Source organism: Chiloscyllium punctatum, chromosome 3, assembly GCF_047496795.1.
Source record: "Chiloscyllium punctatum isolate Juve2018m chromosome 3, sChiPun1.3, whole genome shotgun sequence".
In the NCBI taxonomy this organism is placed as follows: Eukaryota; Metazoa; Chordata; class Chondrichthyes; order Orectolobiformes; family Hemiscylliidae; genus Chiloscyllium; species Chiloscyllium punctatum.
Window position 1 is genome coordinate 26,220,802 of NC_092741.1, and position 16,212 is coordinate 26,237,013.

A 16,212-nucleotide genomic window follows, 5' to 3' on the forward strand; every position below is an offset into this window, starting at 1 on the left:
TGATACTGAGCTGGGTGGCAGGGTGAAATGTGATGAGGATGTTAGGAGATTACCGGGTGACCTGGACAAGTTAGGTGAGTGGTCAGATGCATGGCAGATGCACTTTAATGTGGATAAATGGATGCTTATCCACTTTGGTGGCAAGAACAGGAAGGCAGATTACTACCTAAATGGAATCAATTTCGGTCAAGGGACAGTACCGAGAGATCTGGGGGTTCTTGTACACCACTCAATGAAGGTAAGCATGCAGGTACAGCAGGTAGTGAAGAAGGCTAATAGCATGCTGGCCTTCATAACAAGAGGGATCGAGTACAGAAGCAAAGAGGTTCTTCTGCAGGTGTACAGGGCCCTGGTGAGACCACACCTGGAGTACTGTGTGCAGTTCTGGTCTCCAAATTTGAGGAGAGACATTCCGGCTATTGAGGGAGTGCAGCGTAGGTTGACGAGGTCAATTCCTGGAATGGCGGGATTACCTTACACTGAAAGACTGGAGCGACTGGGCTCGTGTACCCTTGAGTTTAGAAGACTGAGAGGGGATCTGGTTGAGACATATAAGATTATCAAAGGATTGGACACTCTGGCGGCAGGAAACGTGAGTGCCGAAACAGAGGACACAGCTTAAAAATACGGGGTAGACCGTTTAGGACAGAGATGAGGAGAAACGTCTTCACCCAGAGAGTGGTGGCTGTGTGGAATGCTCTGCCCCAGAGGGCAGTGGAGGCCCAGTCTCTGGATTCATTGAAGAAAGAGTTGGACAGAGCTCTCAAGGATAGTGGAATCAAGGCTTATGGAGATAAGGCAGGAACAGGATACTGATTAAGGATGATCAGCCATGATCATATTGAATGGTGGTGCAGGCTCCAAGGGCAGAATGGCCAACTCCTGCACCTATTGTCTATTGCCCTCCTTTCCTGACTGCCAGCCGCAGACAGCGTGCAGCCCCAATCCCTTTCTTTCCCTCTTTCTTGCTGATTTTGGCAGCGCTCCGCTCTCCTCCCCTCCCTGTCTCCTGCCTGCAGCGGCAGCAAAAATAACCTGTCGCTGCATTGCGTGCGTGGCCCAACACGAGTGCAGAGGGGTGACTTGAGCAGCCCCTGCTGGCGGAAAAAGCCTACTGCACCTGGTATTCCCAGGCGGTCTCCCATCCAAGTACTAACCAGGCCTGAGTCTGCTTAGCTTCCGAGATCAGACGAGATCGGGCGTTTTCAGACTAGTATGGCCGTAGGCGCTGGCCCCTGCCTTTTCTCCCCACTTCAAGGCGTGCTGGCCAGCCACATTTTCTTTGCTGCTCTTTCTCTTGATCCCCTTTGGGTTTTTTTTCTCTCTTTTCTCTTTGCTCTTCCTCCTCCGTGCGTGCTTCCCTCCCTCCCTCCCTCCCTCCAGCTAGCCCTTGCCCACCAGGCTCCTGTCGTCTCCCACATCCCCACACAGGCCGACTGCAAGACCTCCCCCTGCTTCATAGGGCTGCAGCCTGCATTCTCTCATCCTTCCACACTCCTCCACGCCTCCATTTCGGAATGGCAGGCAGTGACCAGTGGGGTACCGCAGGGATCAGTACTGGGACCGCAGCTTTTTACAATATATGTTCATGATATAGAAGATGCTATTAGCAATAACATTAGCAAATTTGCTGATGATACTGAGCTGGGTGGCAGGGTGAAATGTGATGAGGATGTTAGGAGATTACCGGGTGACCTGGACAAGTTAGGTGAGTGGTCAGATGCATGGCAGATGCACTTTAATGTGGATAAATGGATGCTTATCCACTTTGGTGGCAAGAACAGGAAGGCAGATTACTACCTAAATGGAATCAATTTCGGTCAAGGGACAGTACCGAGAGATCTGGGGGTTCTTGTACACCACTCAATGAAGGTAAGCATGCAGGTACAGCAGGTAGTGAAGAAGGCTAATAGCATGCTGGCCTTCATAACAAGAGGGATCGAGTACAGAAGCAAAGAGGTTCTTCTGCAGGTGTACAGGGCCCTGGTGAGACCACACCTGGAGTACTGTGTGCAGTTCTGGTCTCCAAATTTGAGGAGAGACATTCCGGCTATTGAGGGAGTGCAGCGTAGGTTGACGAGGTCAATTCCTGGAATGGCGGGATTACCTTACACTGAAAGACTGGAGCGACTGGGCTCGTGTACCCTTGAGTTTAGAAGACTGAGAGGGGATCTGGTTGAGACATATAAGATTATCAAAGGATTGGACACTCTGGCGGCAGGAAACGTGAGTGCCGAAACAGAGGACACAGCTTAAAAATACGGGGTAGACCGTTTAGGACAGAGATGAGGAGAAACGTCTTCACCCAGAGAGTGGTGGCTGTGTGGAATGCTCTGCCCCAGAGGGCAGTGGAGGCCCAGTCTCTGGATTCATTGAAGAAAGAGTTGGACAGAGCTCTCAAGGATAGTGGAATCAAGGCTTATGGAGATAAGGCAGGAACAGGATACTGATTAAGGATGATCAGCCATGATCATATTGAATGGTGGTGCAGGCTCCAAGGGCAGAATGGCCAACTCCTGCACCTATTGTCTATTGCCCTCCTTTCCTGACTGCCAGCCGCAGACAGCGTGCAGCCCCAATCCCTTTCTTTCCCTCTTTCTTGCTGATTTTGGCAGCGCTCCGCTCTCCTCCCCTCCCTGTCTCCTGCCTGCAGCGGCAGCAAAAATAACCTGTCGCTGCATTGCGTGCGTGGCCCAACACGAGTGCAGAGGGGTGACTTGAGCAGCCCCTGCTGGCGGAAAAAGCCTACTGCACCTGGTATTCCCAGGCGGTCTCCCATCCAAGTACTAACCAGGCCTGAGTCTGCTTAGCTTCCGAGATCAGACGAGATCGGGCATTTTCAGACTAGTATGGCCGTAGGCGCTGGCCCCTGCCTTTTCTCCCCACTTCAAGGCGTGCTGGCCAGCCACATTTTCTTTGCTGCTCTTTCTCTTGATCCCCTTTGGTTTTTTTTTCTCTCTTTTCTCTTTGCTCTTCCTCCTCCGTGCGTGCTTCCCTCCCTCCCTCCCTCCCTCCAGCTAGCCCTTGCCCACCAGGCTCCTGTCGTCTCCCACATCCCCACACAGGCCGACTGCAAGACCTCCCCCTGCTTCATAGGGCTGCAGCCTGCATTCTCTCATCCTTCCACACTCCTCCACGCCTCCATTTCGGAATGGCAGGCAGTGACCAGTGGGGTACCGCAGGGATCAGTACTGGGACCGCAGCTTTTTACAATATATGTTCATGATATAGAAGATGCTATTAGCAATAACATTAGCAAATTTGCTGATGATACTGAGCTGGGTGGCAGGGTGAAATGTGATGAGGATGTTAGGAGATTACCGGGTGACCTGGACAAGTTAGGTGAGTGGTCAGATGCATGGCAGATGCACTTTAATGTGGATAAATGGATGCTTATCCACTTTGGTGGCAAGAACACGAAGGCAGATTACTACCTAAATGGAATCAATTTCGGTCAAGGGACAGTACCGAGAGATCTGGGGGTTCTTGTACACCACTCAATGAAGGTAAGCATGCAGGTACAGCAGGTAGTGAAGAAGGCTAATAGCATGCTGGCCTTCATAACAAGAGGGATCGAGTACAGAAGCAAAGAGGTTCTTCTGCAGGTGTACAGGGCCCTGGTGAGACCACACCTGGAGTACTGTGTGCAGTTCTGGTCTCCAAATTTGAGGAGAGACATTCCGGCTATTGAGGGAGTGCAGCGTAGGTTGACGAGGTCAATTCCTGGAATGGCGGGATTACCTTACACTGAAAGACTGGAGCGACTGGGCTCGTGTACCCTTGAGTTTAGAAGACTGAGAGGGGATCTGGTTGAGACATATAAGATTATCAAAGGATTGGACACTCTGGCGGCAGGAAACGTGAGTGCCGAAACAGAGGACACAGCTTAAAAATACGGGGTAGACCGTTTAGGACAGAGATGAGGAGAAACGTCTTCACCCAGAGAGTGGTGGCTGTGTGGAATGCTCTGCCCCAGAGGGCAGTGGAGGCCCAGTCTCTGGATTCATTGAAGAAAGAGTTGGACAGAGCTCTCAAGGATAGTGGAATCAAGGCTTATGGAGATAAGGCAGGAACAGGATACTGATTAAGGATGATCAGCCATGATCATATTGAATGGTGGTGCAGGCTCCAAGGGCAGAATGGCCAACTCCTGCACCTATTGTCTATTGCCCTCCTTTCCTGACTGCCAGCCGCAGACAGCGTGCAGCCCCAATCCCTTTCTTTCCCTCTTTCTTGCTGATTTTGGCAGCGCTCCGCTCTCCTCCCCTCCCTGTCTCCTGCCTGCAGCGGCAGCAAAAATAACCTGTCGCTGCATTGCGTGCGTGGCCCAACACGAGTGCAGAGGGGTGACTTGAGCAGCCCCTGCTGGCGGAAAAAGCCTACTGCACCTGGTATTCCCAGGCGGTCTCCCATCCAAGTACTAACCAGGCCTGAGTCTGCTTAGCTTCCGAGATCAGACGAGATCGGGCGTTTTCAGACTAGTATGGCCGAAGGCGCTGGCCCCTGCCTTTTCTCCCCACTTCAAGGCGTGCTGGCCAGCCACATTTTCTTTGCTGCTCTTTCTCTTGATCCCCTTTGTTTTTTTTTTCTCTCTTTTCTCTTTGCTCTTCCTCCTCCGTGCGTGCTTCCCTCCCTCCCTCCCTCCCTCCAGCTAGCCCTTGCCCACCAGGCTCCTGTCGTCTCCCACATCCCCACACAGGCCGACTGCAAGACCTCCCCCTGCTTCATAGGGCTGCAGCCTGCATTCTCTCATCCTTCCACACTCCTCCACGCCTCCATTTCGGAATGGCAGGCAGTGACCAGTGGGGTACCGCAGGGATCAGTACTGGGACCGCAGCTTTTTACAATATATGTTCATGATATAGAAGATGCTATTAGCAATAACATTAGCAAATTTGCTGATGATACTGAGCTGGGTGGCAGGGTGAAATGTGATGAGGATGTTAGGAGATTACCGGGTGACCTGGACAAGTTAGGTGAGTGGTCAGATGCATGGCAGATGCACTTTAATGTGGATAAATGGATGCTTATCCACTTTGGTGGCAAGAACAGGAAGGCAGATTACTACCTAAATGGAATCAATTTCGGTCAAGGGACAGTACCGAGAGATCTGGGGGTTCTTGTACACCACTCAATGAAGGTAAGCATGCAGGTACAGCAGGTAGTGAAGAAGGCTAATAGCATGCTGGCCTTCATAACAAGAGGGATCGAGTACAGAAGCAAAGAGGTTCTTCTGCAGGTGTACAGGGCCCTGGTGAGACCACACCTGGAGTACTGTGTGCAGTTCTGGTCTCCAAATTTGAGGAGAGACATTCCGGCTATTGAGGGAGTGCAGCGTAGGTTGACGAGGTCAATTCCTGGAATGGCGGGATTACCTTACACTGAAAGACTGGAGCGACTGGGCTCGTGTACCCTTGAGTTTAGAAGACTGAGAGGGGATCTGGTTGAGACATATAAGATTATCAAAGGATTGGACACTCTGGCGGCAGGAAACGTGAGTGCCGAAACAGAGGACACAGCTTAAAAATACGGGGTAGACCGTTTAGGACAGAGATGAGGAGAAACGTCTTCACCCAGAGAGTGGTGGCTGTGTGGAATGCTCTGCCCCAGAGGGCAGTGGAGGCCCAGTCTCTGGATTCATTGAAGAAAGAGTTGGACAGAGCTCTCAAGGATAGTGGAATCAAGGCTTATGGAGATAAGGCAGGAACAGGATACTGATTAAGGATGATCAGCCATGATCATATTGAATGGTGGTGCAGGCTCCAAGGGCAGAATGGCCAACTCCTGCACCTATTGTCTATTGCCCTCCTTTCCTGACTGCCAGCCGCAGACAGCGTGCAGCCCCAATCCCTTTCTTTCCCTCTTTCTTGCTGATTTTGGCAGCGCTCCGCTCTCCTCCCCTCCCTGTCTCCTGCCTGCAGCGGCAGCAAAAATAACCTGTCGCTGCATTGCGTGCGTGGCCCAACACGAGTGCAGAGGGGTGACTTGAGCAGCCCCTGCTGGCGGAAAAAGCCTACTGCACCTGGTATTCCCAGGCGGTCTCCCATCCAAGTACTAACCAGGCCTGAGTCTGCTTAGCTTCCGAGATCAGACGAGATCGGGCGTTTTCAGACTAGTATGGCCGTAGGCGCTGGCCCCTGCCTTTTCTCCCCACTTCAAGGCGTGCTGGCCAGCCACATTTTCTTTGCTGCTCTTTCTCTTGATCCCCTTTGGTTTTTTTTTCTCTCTTTTCTCTTTGCTCTTCCTCCTCCGTGCGTGCTTCCCTCCCTCCCTCCCTCCCTCCAGCTAGCCCTTGCCCACCAGGCTCCTGTCGTCTCCCACATCCCCACACAGGCCGACTGCAAGACCTCCCCCTGCTTCATAGGGCTGCAGCCTGCATTCTCTCATCCTTCCACACTCCTCCACGCCTCCATTTCGGAATGGCAGGCAGTGACCAGTGGGGTACCGCAGGGATCAGTACTGGGACCGCAGCTTTTTACAATATATGTTCATGATATAGAAGATGCTATTAGCAATAACATTAGCAAATTTGCTGATGATACTGAGCTGGGTGGCAGGGTGAAATGTGATGAGGATGTTAGGAGATTACCGGGTGACCTGGACAAGTTAGGTGAGTGGTCAGATGCATGGCAGATGCACTTTAATGTGGATAAATGGATGCTTATCCACTTTGGTGGCAAGAACAGGAAGGCAGATTACTACCTAAATGGAATCAATTTCGGTCAAGGGACAGTACCGAGAGATCTGGGGGTTCTTGTACACCACTCAATGAAGGTAAGCATGCAGGTACAGCAGGTAGTGAAGAAGGCTAATAGCATGCTGGCCTTCATAACAAGAGGGATCGAGTACAGAAGCAAAGAGGTTCTTCTGCAGGTGTACAGGGCCCTGGTGAGACCACACCTGGAGTACTGTGTGCAGTTCTGGTCTCCAAATTTGAGGAGAGACATTCCGGCTATTGAGGGAGTGCAGCGTAGGTTGACGAGGTCAATTCCTGGAATGGCGGGATTACCTTACACTGAAAGACTGGAGCGACTGGGCTCGTGTACCCTTGAGTTTAGAAGACTGAGAGGGGATCTGGTTGAGACATATAAGATTATCAAAGGATTGGACACTCTGGCGGCAGGAAACGTGAGTGCCGAAACAGAGGACACAGCTTAAAAATACAGGGTAGACCGTTTAGGACAGAGATGAGGAGAAACGTCTTCACCCAGAGAGTGGTGGCTGTGTGGAATGCTCTGCCCCAGAGGGCAGTGGAGGCCCAGTCTCTGGATTCATTGAAGAAAGAGTTGGACAGAGCTCTCAAGGATAGTGGAATCAAGGCTTATGGAGATAAGGCAGGAACAGGATACTGATTAAGGATGATCAGCCATGATCATATTGAATGGTGGTGCAGGCTCCAAGGGCAGAATGGCCAACTCCTGCACCTATTGTCTATTGCCCTCCTTTCCTGACTGCCAGCCGCAGACAGCGTGCAGCCCCAATCCCTTTCTTTCCCTCTTTCTTGCTGATTTTGGCAGCGCTCCGCTCTCCTCCCCTCCCTGTCTCCTGCCTGCAGCGGCAGCAAAAATAACCTGTCGCTGCATTGCGTGCGTGGCCCAACACGAGTGCAGAGGGGTGACTTGAGCAGCCCCTGCTGGCGGAAAAAGCCTACTGCACCTGGTATTCCCAGGCGGTCTCCCATCCAAGTACTAACCAGGCCTGAGTCTGCTTAGCTTCCGAGATCAGACGAGATCGGGCGTTTTCAGACTAGTATGGCCGTAGGCGCTGGCCCCTGCCTTTTCTCCCCACTTCAAGGCGTGCTGGCCAGCCACATTTTCTTTGCTGCTCTTTCTCTTGATCCCCTTTGTTTTTTTTTTCTCTCTTTTCTCTTTGCTCTTCCTCCTCCGTGCGTGCTTCCCTCCCTCCCTCCCTCCCTCCAGCTAGCCCTTGCCCACCAGGCTCCTGTCGTCTCCCACATCCCCACACAGGCCGACTGCAAGACCTCCCCCTGCTTCATAGGGCTGCAGCCTGCATTCTCTCATCCTTCCACACTCCTCCACGCCTCCATTTCGGAATGGCAGGCAGTGACCAGTGGGGTACCGCAGGGATCAGTACTGGGACCGCAGCTTTTTACAATATATGTTCATGATATAGAAGATGCTATTAGCAATAACATTAGCAAATTTGCTGATGATACTGAGCTGGGTGGCAGGGTGAAATGTGATGAGGATGTTAGGAGATTACCGGGTGACCTGGACAAGTTAGGTGAGTGGTCAGATGCATGGCAGATGCACTTTAATGTGGATAAATGGATGCTTATCCACTTTGGTGGCAAGAACAGGAAGGCAGATTACTACCTAAATGGAATCAATTTCGGTCAAGGGACAGTACCGAGAGATCTGGGGGTTCTTGTACACCACTCAATGAAGGTAAGCATGCAGGTACAGCAGGTAGTGAAGAAGGCTAATAGCATGCTGGCCTTCATAACAAGAGGGATCGAGTACAGAAGCAAAGAGGTTCTTCTGCAGGTGTACAGGGCCCTGGTGAGACCACACCTGGAGTACTGTGTGCAGTTCTGGTCTCCAAATTTGAGGAGAGACATTCCGGCTATTGAGGGAGTGCAGCGTAGGTTGACGAGGTCAATTCCTGGAATGGCGGGATTACCTTACACTGAAAGACTGGAGCGACTGGGCTCGTGTACCCTTGAGTTTAGAAGACTGAGAGGGGATCTGGTTGAGACATATAAGATTATCAAAGGATTGGACACTCTGGCGGCAGGAAACGTGAGTGCCGAAACAGAGGACACAGCTTAAAAATACAGGGTAGACCGTTTAGGACAGAGATGAGGAGAAACGTCTTCACCCAGAGAGTGGTGGCTGTGTGGAATGCTCTGCCCCAGAGGGCAGTGGAGGCCCAGTCTCTGGATTCATTGAAGAAAGAGTTGGACAGAGCTCTCAAGGATAGTGGAATCAAGGCTTATGGAGATAAGGCAGGAACAGGATACTGATTAAGGATGATCAGCCATGATCATATTGAATGGTGGTGCAGGCTCCAAGGGCAGAATGGCCAACTCCTGCACCTATTGTCTATTGCCCTCCTTTCCTGACTGCCAGCCGCAGACAGCGTGCAGCCCCAATCCCTTTCTTTCCCTCTTTCTTGCTGATTTTGGCAGCGCTCCGCTCTCCTCCCCTCCCTGTCTCCTGCCTGCAGCGGCAGCAAAAATAACCTGTCGCTGCATTGCGTGCGTGGCCCAACACGAGTGCAGAGGGGTGACTTGAGCAGCCCCTGCTGGCGGAAAAAGCCTACTGCACCTGGTATTCCCAGGCGGTCTCCCATCCAAGTACTAACCAGGCCTGAGTCTGCTTAGCTTCCGAGATCAGACGAGATCGGGCGTTTTCAGACTAGTATGGCCGAAGGCGCTGGCCCCTGCCTTTTCTCCCCACTTCAAGGCGTGCTGGCCAGCCACATTTTCTTTGCTGCTCTTTCTCTTGATCCCCTTTGTTTTTTTTTTCTCTCTTTTCTCTTTGCTCTTCCTCCTCCGTGCGTGCTTCCCTCCCTCCCTCCCTCCCTCCAGCTAGCCCTTGCCCACCAGGCTCCTGTCGTCTCCCACATCCCCACACAGGCCGACTGCAAGACCTCCCCCTGCTTCATAGGGCTGCAGCCTGCATTCTCTCATCCTTCCACACTCCTCCACGCCTCCATTTCGGAATGGCAGGCAGTGACCAGTGGGGTACCGCAGGGATCAGTACTGGGACCGCAGCTTTTTACAATATATGTTCATGATATAGAAGATGCTATTAGCAATAACATTAGCAAATTTGCTGATGATACTGAGCTGGGTGGCAGGGTGAAATGTGATGAGGATGTTAGGAGATTACCGGGTGACCTGGACAAGTTAGGTGAGTGGTCAGATGCATGGCAGATGCACTTTAATGTGGATAAATGGATGCTTATCCACTTTGGTGGCAAGAACAGGAAGGCAGATTACTACCTAAATGGAATCAATTTCGGTCAAGGGACAGTACCGAGAGATCTGGGGGTTCTTGTACACCACTCAATGAAGGTAAGCATGCAGGTACAGCAGGTAGTGAAGAAGGCTAATAGCATGCTGGCCTTCATAACAAGAGGGATCGAGTACAGAAGCAAAGAGGTTCTTCTGCAGGTGTACAGGGCCCTGGTGAGACCACACCTGGAGTACTGTGTGCAGTTCTGGTCTCCAAATTTGAGGAGAGACATTCCGGCTATTGAGGGAGTGCAGCGTAGGTTGACGAGGTCAATTCCTGGAATGGCGGGATTACCTTACACTGAAAGACTGGAGCGACTGGGCTCGTGTACCCTTGAGTTTAGAAGACTGAGAGGGGATCTGGTTGAGACATATAAGATTATCAAAGGATTGGACACTCTGGCGGCAGGAAACGTGAGTGCCGAAACAGAGGACACAGCTTAAAAATACAGGGTAGACCGTTTAGGACAGAGATGAGGAGAAACGTCTTCACCCAGAGAGTGGTGGCTGTGTGGAATGCTCTGCCCCAGAGGGCAGTGGAGGCCCAGTCTCTGGATTCATTGAAGAAAGAGTTGGACAGAGCTCTCAAGGATAGTGGAATCAAGGCTTATGGAGATAAGGCAGGAACAGGATACTGATTAAGGATGATCAGCCATGATCATATTGAATGGTGGTGCAGGCTCCAAGGGCAGAATGGCCAACTCCTGCACCTATTGTCTATTGCCCTCCTTTCCTGACTGCCAGCCGCAGACAGCGTGCAGCCCCAATCCCTTTCTTTCCCTCTTTCTTGCTGATTTTGGCAGCGCTCCGCTCTCCTCCCCTCCCTGTCTCCTGCCTGCAGCGGCAGCAAAAATAACCTGTCGCTGCATTGCGTGCGTGGCCCAACACGAGTGCAGAGGGGTGACTTGAGCAGCCCCTGCTGGCGGAAAAAGCCTACTGCACCTGGTATTCCCAGGCGGTCTCCCATCCAAGTACTAACCAGGCCTGAGTCTGCTTAGCTTCCGAGATCAGACGAGATCGGGCGTTTTCAGACTAGTATGGCCGTAGGCGCGGGCCCCTGCCTTTTCTCCCCACTTCAAGGCGTGCTGGCCAGCCACATTTTCTTTGCTGCTCTTTCTCTTGATCCCCTTTGGTTTTTTTTTCTCTCTTTTCTCTTTGCTCTTCCTCCTCCGTGCGTGCTTCCCTCCCTCCCTCCCTCCCTCCAGCTAGCCCTTGCCCACCAGGCTCCTGTCGTCTCCCACATCCCCACACAGGCCGACTGCAAGACCTCCCCCTGCTTCATAGGGCTGCAGCCTGCATTCTCTCATCCTTCCACACTCCTCCACGCCTCCATTTCGGAATGGCAGGCAGTGACCAGTGGGGTACCGCAGGGATCAGTACTGGGACCGCAGCTTTTTACAATATATGTTCATGATATAGAAGATGCTATTAGCAATAACATTAGCAAATTTGCTGATGATACTGAGCTGGGTGGCAGGGTGAAATGTGATGAGGATGTTAGGAGATTACCGGGTGACCTGGACAAGTTAGGTGAGTGGTCAGATGCATGGCAGATGCACTTTAATGTGGATAAATGGATGCTTATCCACTTTGGTGGCAAGAACAGGAAGGCAGATTACTACCTAAATGGAATCAATTTCGGTCAAGGGACAGTACCGAGAGATCTGGGGGTTCTTGTACACCACTCAATGAAGGTAAGCATGCAGGTACAGCAGGTAGTGAAGAAGGCTAATAGCATGCTGGCCTTCATAACAAGAGGGATCGAGTACAGAAGCAAAGAGGTTCTTCTGCAGGTGTACAGGGCCCTGGTGAGACCACACCTGGAGTACTGTGTGCAGTTCTGGTCTCCAAATTTGAGGAGAGACATTCCGGCTATTGAGGGAGTGCAGCGTAGGTTGACGAGGTCAATTCCTGGAATGGCGGGATTACCTTACACTGAAAGACTGGAGCGACTGGGCTCGTGTACCCTTGAGTTTAGAAGACTGAGAGGGGATCTGGTTGAGACATATAAGATTATCAAAGGATTGGACACTCTGGCGGCAGGAAACGTGAGTGCCGAAACAGAGGACACAGCTTAAAAATACAGGGTAGACCGTTTAGGACAGAGATGAGGAGAAACGTCTTCACCCAGAGAGTGGTGGCTGTGTGGAATGCTCTGCCCCAGAGGGCAGTGGAGGCCCAGTCTCTGGATTCATTGAAGAAAGAGTTGGACAGAGCTCTCAAGGATAGTGGAATCAAGGCTTATGGAGATAAGGCAGGAACAGGATACTGATTAAGGATGATCAGCCATGATCATATTGAATGGTGGTGCAGGCTCCAAGGGCAGAATGGCCAACTCCTGCACCTATTGTCTATTGCCCTCCTTTCCTGACTGCCAGCCGCAGACAGCGTGCAGCCCCAATCCCTTTCTTTCCCTCTTTCTTGCTGATTTTGGCAGCGCTCCGCTCTCCTCCCCTCCCTGTCTCCTGCCTGCAGCGGCAGCAAAAATAACCTGTCGCTGCATTGCGTGCGTGGCCCAACACGAGTGCAGAGGGGTGACTTGAGCAGCCCCTGCTGGCGGAAAAAGCCTACTGCACCTGGTATTCCCAGGCGGTCTCCCATCCAAGTACTAACCAGGCCTGAGTCTGCTTAGCTTCCGAGATCAGACGAGATCGGGCGTTTTCAGACTAGTATGGCCGTAGGCGCTGGCCCCTGCCTTTTCTCCCCACTTCAAGGCGTGCTGGCCAGCCACATTTTCTTTGCTGCTCTTTCTCTTGATCCCCTTTGTTTTTTTTTTCTCTCTTTTCTCTTTGCTCTTCCTCCTCCGTGCGTGCTTCCCTCCCTCCCTCCCTCCCTCCAGCTAGCCCTTGCCCACCAGGCTCCTGTCGTCTCCCACATCCCCACACAGGCCGACTGCAAGACCTCCCCCTGCTTCATAGGGCTGCAGCCTGCATTCTCTCATCCTTCCACACTCCTCCACGCCTCCATTTCGGAATGGCAGGCAGTGACCAGTGGGGTACCGCAGGGATCAGTACTGGGACCGCAGCTTTTTACAATATATGTTCATGATATAGAAGATGCTATTAGCAATAACATTAGCAAATTTGCTGATGATACTGAGCTGGGTGGCAGGGTGAAATGTGATGAGGATGTTAGGAGATTACCGGGTGACCTGGACAAGTTAGGTGAGTGGTCAGATGCATGGCAGATGCACTTTAATGTGGATAAATGGATGCTTATCCACTTTGGTGGCAAGAACAGGAAGGCAGATTACTACCTAAATGGAATCAATTTCGGTCAAGGGACAGTACCGAGAGATCTGGGGGTTCTTGTACACCACTCAATGAAGGTAAGCATGCAGGTACAGCAGGTAGTGAAGAAGGCTAATAGCATGCTGGCCTTCATAACAAGAGGGATCGAGTACAGAAGCAAAGAGGTTCTTCTGCAGGTGTACAGGGCCCTGGTGAGACCACACCTGGAGTACTGTGTGCAGTTCTGGTCTCCAAATTTGAGGAGAGACATTCCGGCTATTGAGGGAGTGCAGCGTAGGTTGACGAGGTCAATTCCTGGAATGGCGGGATTACCTTACACTGAAAGACTGGAGCGACTGGGCTCGTGTACCCTTGAGTTTAGAAGACTGAGAGGGGATCTGGTTGAGACATATAAGATTATCAAAGGATTGGACACTCTGGCGGCAGGAAACGTGAGTGCCGAAACAGAGGACACAGCTTAAAAATACGGGGTAGACCGTTTAGGACAGAGATGAGGAGAAACGTCTTCACCCAGAGAGTGGTGGCTGTGTGGAATGCTCTGCCCCAGAGGGCAGTGGAGGCCCAGTCTCTGGATTCATTGAAGAAAGAGTTGGACAGAGCTCTCAAGGATAGTGGAATCAAGGCTTATGGAGATAAGGCAGGAACAGGATACTGATTAAGGATGATCAGCCATGATCATATTGAATGGTGGTGCAGGCTCCAAGGGCAGAATGGCCAACTCCTGCACCTATTGTCTATTGCCCTCCTTTCCTGACTGCCAGCCGCAGACAGCGTGCAGCCCCAATCCCTTTCTTTCCCTCTTTCTTGCTGATTTTGGCAGCGCTCCGCTCTCCTCCCCTCCCTGTCTCCTGCCTGCAGCGGCAGCAAAAATAACCTGTCGCTGCATTGCGTGCGTGGCCCAACACGAGTGCAGAGGGGTGACTTGAGCAGCCCCTGCTGGCGGAAAAAGCCTACTGCACCTGGTATTCCCAGGCGGTCTCCCATCCAAGTACTAACCAGGCCTGAGTCTGCTTAGCTTCCGAGATCAGACGAGATCGGGCGTTTTCAGACTAGTATGGCCGTAGGCGCTGGCCCCTGCCTTTTCTCCCCACTTCAAGGCGTGCTGGCCAGCCACATTTTCTTTGCTGCTCTTTCTCTTGATCCCCTTTGTTTTTTTTTTCTCTCTTTTCTCTTTGCTCTTCCTCCTCCGTGCGTGCTTCCCTCCCTCCCTCCCTCCCTCCAGCTAGCCCTTGCCCACCAGGCTCCTGTCGTCTCCCACATCCCCACACAGGCCGACTGCAAGACCTCCCCCTGCTTCATAGGGCTGCAGCCTGCATTCTCTCATCCTTCCACACTCCTCCACGCCTCCATTTCGGAATGGCAGGCAGTGACCAGTGGGGTACCGCAGGGATCAGTACTGGGACCGCAGCTTTTTACAATATATGTTCATGATATAGAAGATGCTATTAGCAATAACATTAGCAAATTTGCTGATGATACTGAGCTGGGTGGCAGGGTGAAATGTGATGAGGATGTTAGGAGATTACCGGGTGACCTGGACAAGTTAGGTGAGTGGTCAGATGCATGGCAGATGCACTTTAATGTGGATAAATGGATGCTTATCCACTTTGGTGGCAAGAACAGGAAGGCAGATTACTACCTAAATGGAATCAATTTCGGTCAAGGGACAGTACCGAGAGATCTGGGGGTTCTTGTACACCACTCAATGAAGGTAAGCATGCAGGTACAGCAGGTAGTGAAGAAGGCTAATAGCATGCTGGCCTTCATAACAAGAGGGATCGAGTACAGAAGCAAAGAGGTTCTTCTGCAGGTGTACAGGGCCCTGGTGAGACCACACCTGGAGTACTGTGTGCAGTTCTGGTCTCCAAATTTGAGGAGAGACATTCCGGCTATTGAGGGAGTGCAGCGTAGGTTGACGAGGTCAATTCCTGGAATGGCGGGATTACCTTACACTGAAAGACTGGAGCGACTGGGCTCGTGTACCCTTGAGTTTAGAAGACTGAGAGGGGATCTGGTTGAGACATATAAGATTATCAAAGGATTGGACACTCTGGCGGCAGGAAACGTGAGTGCCGAAACAGAGGACACAGCTTAAAAATACGGGGTAGACCGTTTAGGACAGAGATGAGGAGAAACGTCTTCACCCAGAGAGTGGTGGCTGTGTGGAATGCTCTGCCCCAGAGGGCAGTGGAGGCCCAGTCTCTGGATTCATTGAAGAAAGAGTTGGACAGAGCTCTCAAGGATAGTGGAATCAAGGCTTATGGAGATAAGGCAGGAACAGGATACTGATTAAGGATGATCAGCCATGATCATATTGAATGGTGGTGCAGGCTCCAAGGGCAGAATGGCCAACTCCTGCACCTATTGTCTATTGCCCTCCTTTCCTGACTGCCAGCCGCAGACAGCGTGCAGCCCCAATCCCTTTCTTTCCCTCTTTCTTGCTGATTTTGGCAGCGCTCCGCTCTCCTCCCCTCCCTGTCTCCTGCCTGCAGCGGCAGCAAAAATAACCTGTCGCTGCATTGCGTGCGTGGCCCAACACGAGTGCAGAGGGGTGACTTGAGCAGCCCCTGCTGGCGGAAAAAGCCTACTGCACCTGGTATTCCCAGGCGGTCTCCCATCCAAGTACTAACCAGGCCTGAGTCTGCTTAGCTTCCGAGATCAGACGAGATCGGGCGTTTTCAGACTAGTATGGCCGTCGGCGCTGGCCCCTGCCTTTTCTCCCCACTTCAAGGCGTGCTGGCCAGCCACATTTTCTTTGCTGCTCTTTCTCTTGATCCCCTTTGTTTTTTTTTTCTCTCTTTTCTCTTTGCTCTTCCTCCTCCGTGCGTGCTTCCCTCCCTCCCTCCCTCCCTCCAGCTAGCCCTTGCCCACCAGGCTCCTGTCGTCTCCCACATCCCCACACAGGCCGACTGCAAGACCTCCCCCTGCTTCATAGGGCTGCAGCCTGCATTCTCTCATCCTTCCACACTCCTCCACGCC

At 52.0% G+C, this 16,212-nt stretch overlaps 10 non-coding genes across 10 annotated transcripts; all 10 read right to left on the reverse strand.

Moving 5' to 3' along the window:
* Window positions 1-1,108: 1,108 nt before the first annotated feature.
* Window positions 1,109-1,227, reverse strand: LOC140473677 (5S ribosomal RNA). The gene has a single exon (XR_011958532.1). It is a non-coding gene; the product is annotated as a 5S ribosomal RNA (ribosomal RNA).
* A 1,515-nt stretch (window positions 1,228-2,742) lies between these two features.
* On the reverse strand, window positions 2,743-2,861 carry LOC140475820 (5S ribosomal RNA). The gene has a single exon (XR_011960307.1). It is a non-coding gene; the product is annotated as a 5S ribosomal RNA (ribosomal RNA).
* A 1,515-nt stretch (window positions 2,862-4,376) lies between these two features.
* LOC140467497 (5S ribosomal RNA) lies at window positions 4,377-4,495 on the reverse strand. Its single transcript, XR_011955479.1, has one exon. It is a non-coding gene; the product is annotated as a 5S ribosomal RNA (ribosomal RNA).
* Window positions 4,496-6,010: 1,515 nt separating this feature from the next.
* LOC140473688 (5S ribosomal RNA) lies at window positions 6,011-6,129 on the reverse strand. Its single transcript, XR_011958540.1, has one exon. It is a non-coding gene; the product is annotated as a 5S ribosomal RNA (ribosomal RNA).
* Window positions 6,130-7,644: 1,515 nt separating this feature from the next.
* LOC140473697 (5S ribosomal RNA) lies at window positions 7,645-7,763 on the reverse strand. Its single transcript, XR_011958550.1, has one exon. It is a non-coding gene; the product is annotated as a 5S ribosomal RNA (ribosomal RNA).
* A 1,515-nt stretch (window positions 7,764-9,278) lies between these two features.
* Window positions 9,279-9,397, reverse strand: LOC140467506 (5S ribosomal RNA). Its single transcript, XR_011955484.1, has one exon. It is a non-coding gene; the product is annotated as a 5S ribosomal RNA (ribosomal RNA).
* Window positions 9,398-10,912: 1,515 nt separating this feature from the next.
* On the reverse strand, window positions 10,913-11,031 carry LOC140473707 (5S ribosomal RNA). Its single transcript, XR_011958554.1, has one exon. It is a non-coding gene; the product is annotated as a 5S ribosomal RNA (ribosomal RNA).
* A 1,515-nt stretch (window positions 11,032-12,546) lies between these two features.
* Window positions 12,547-12,665, reverse strand: LOC140473717 (5S ribosomal RNA). The gene has a single exon (XR_011958562.1). It is a non-coding gene; the product is annotated as a 5S ribosomal RNA (ribosomal RNA).
* Window positions 12,666-14,180: 1,515 nt separating this feature from the next.
* LOC140473737 (5S ribosomal RNA) lies at window positions 14,181-14,299 on the reverse strand. Its single transcript, XR_011958576.1, has one exon. It is a non-coding gene; the product is annotated as a 5S ribosomal RNA (ribosomal RNA).
* A 1,515-nt stretch (window positions 14,300-15,814) lies between these two features.
* On the reverse strand, window positions 15,815-15,933 carry LOC140468162 (5S ribosomal RNA). The gene has a single exon (XR_011955606.1). It is a non-coding gene; the product is annotated as a 5S ribosomal RNA (ribosomal RNA).
* Between the last annotated feature and the right edge of the window lie 279 nt (window positions 15,934-16,212).